Raw genomic sequence first — 2,851 nt, forward strand, 5'->3', positions numbered from 1 at the left:
TGTTCCTGGGCTTGGGTATTTTGCCTTTTGTATGTTACATTTTCCATCGAGCAAAATAAAGCTTGTCTTGTATTCAATGCATTGTTAACCTGAATATTTGATGGGAACTGAGAGTCTTTTTGTCTTTTGAGAAGACCTAAACATGAACCAAATTTTAATGTTTCCATGAGAAACCCTGGTTTGGGGGAGGTGGAGAGCCAAAGAGAGTGATTTCAGAGATGTCTCTAAGAACAACTCCTGCCCGTATCAATCCAGCTCTTTGGCACCAGGCCACAGATATGTTTAGATCCCAGGCTCTGAGCAATTTTCTGGGTAGTGGCTTCATCTGTCACTTCTTGTCTTTTGTTACTTCGACCAATTTCCTGGTTGTGAGAAACATCAGGATTGTTTTAGTTTGTATTTTTAATAGTTTGGAGTATTTTCCCAAACAGTTGGTGATATTTTACATTTCTTCTTTTGGAAACTTTGCATTTCTTCTGTTGGACGCTGTTCATAGTCTTTCACATGTACTTTTTTTTTTTTTTATTATAGTTATACATGTACTTGTTTCCCTCTACAGAATATAATCTCTGTGAGGGCAGTCTGGTTCATTTGTGTTTTTATAGCCTGGCACAGCGCCTGGCACTTGTCTCTCTACAGCCTTCGGGATCAAATACAATTGTGTTTGGCCTTTCATATCTACGCCCCCTCCTACCCTTCCAGTCTTCTTGCGCCTTGCTTCTTGCCATGTGCCGTTCAATCCCATGACACTCTTCCTTGCTGTTCCATGAACAACACACTTCATCTCTTGGCTCCAGACATTTTCTCTGGCTGTCTTCCATATCTGGAATGTTTTCCTTGAAAAAACACTTCCTATCTGGAATGTCTATTGGCTTTCCTGGTGTCCTTCTATTCTCAACTAAAATCTCATCTTTTTTGGAAACTTTCCCCAACCCCTCTTAATTCTAGTGCCTTCTCTCTTAATTATTTCCTTTTTATACAGAATATAGCTTGTTTGTATTTATTTGTTTGCTTAGCACCCTTATTAGATTGTGATCTCCTTAAGGGTAGAGACTGTCTACTGCCTCTTTTTATATCCCTGCTAGCTTACCATGGTGCCTGGCACATAATAGGCATGTAATAAATATTTATGACACCATATACTGTGACTGCCCTTGTGCAGCCCCTATCTCCTTGATGGTTGGTCTGCCTGCCGCAAGTCTCTCCCTACCTTGGACCATCATTCATTCAACTATCAAAGTTATTTTCCTGAAGTATAGGTCTAACCATGTCACCATCCCTCTCAATAAATTTCAGTGGCTCCCTGTCCCCTCCAGGATGAACTATAAAATCCTCTGTTTGGCATTTAAAGTCCTTCCTAACTTGTCTCTGCTCTACTTTTCCAGTCTTACATTCTGCTGCAGAATCTTCAATCCAGTGACATTGACTTCCTAACCTCCTAACTAGCTTGACTAAGACTCTCCATCTCAGCTCAGGGCATTTTCCTTGGCTGTCCCCTCTGCCCGGAATCCTTGAATGTTCTTCCTCCTCATCTTTGCCTCTTGGCTTCCCTGGCTTTCTTCAAGTTCCAGCTAAAATTCTACCTGCAACAGAAAGTAATTTCCAATCCCTCATAATTCTAATGCCTTCCCTCTGTTGAATACATCTTTTATTGTTATTGTTCCTTGTGTCTGACTCTTGGCAAAGATACTAAAGCAGTTTGCCATTTCCTTCTCCAGCTAATTTTACAGATGAGGAAACTGAGGCAGGGTTAAGTGACTTGCCCAGGGTCACACAGCTGGTAAATGTCAGGCCAGATTTAAATTCAGGAAGATGTCTTCCTGACTTGTTTTTACTTCTTACTTAGCCTGTCTATAGCTTGTTTGAATATAGTTGTTTGTATGTTGTCTCTTCCATTAGACTGTCAGCTCCTTGAAGGCAGAGTGACTGTCTTTTGACTTTCTTTGTAGCCTATGGGCCTGGCACATAGTAAGTGCCTAATAAATGTTTACCAACTGACATATACCTGGGGTTGACTCTTGGTTTTATATGTGTCTGTCACTTCCTTATTTATGATCAGACTTTCATCAGATATATTTGATGCAAAAGTGGTTTTTTTTTTAGTTTAAATCATATAACAATTTCTTTTTTCCTCTGGTTTCATTAATTTTGCTTTGCACACACATTTCAATTTAACACAATGAAAAGTGTTTACTTCTCTCATGATCCCCTCTATCTGCAGTTTGGTCATAAATTCCCCCTGTAACCACAGATTTTGAGACATCTTTTACCATTCTTTTCTAATTTCTTAAAAATGATGTAACCTTTACATTTAAGTCCAGGCATTACTTTGAAATGTGAACTATTTGAAAGACTGTGAAGACAGATGGCAGAATCTGCTGTTAGTTTTCTAGGAAAGAAAGACTTTTCAATTTGCTTAATTGGAACAAATGAATCTTTAAGAATCTCATTTAGTGACTAGAGAATGAAAACAGTCAGGGGTACTGCACACCTCAGACTGCATTACCTTAGTGACCATCTAAGTGACCAAAGGCAAGGTCTGAGGGTGCAGTCAGAAAAGAGCCAAAGAGAAAGGAAGTAATCCAGCCAATTGAGACAGGAAGAATAATCCCTCTCCCCTTCCACATCCCCAAGGTGAGTCCAGGAATGTCAGAACTCTTGGGATGTTGTATAAGAAATCTCAGAATTGGAAGACACCGCAAAGGTCATGAAATCTAAGGACTTGTATCATGGATCACTATGGCAGTTTGGTGCAGCCTATGAACGCTTTCTCTGAATAATGTATTTAAATTATTGGGGCAAAATGCTAAATTTCTGTCAGAGATTAATAAAAATTAAGATGTAGTAGTTT

Source organism: Petaurus breviceps, unplaced genomic scaffold (genome assembly GCF_028583685.1).
Source record: "Petaurus breviceps papuanus isolate PSGF00001 unplaced genomic scaffold, PetGlider_PUasm1.0 187, whole genome shotgun sequence".
NCBI classification, from domain to species: Eukaryota; Metazoa; Chordata; class Mammalia; order Diprotodontia; family Petauridae; genus Petaurus; species Petaurus breviceps.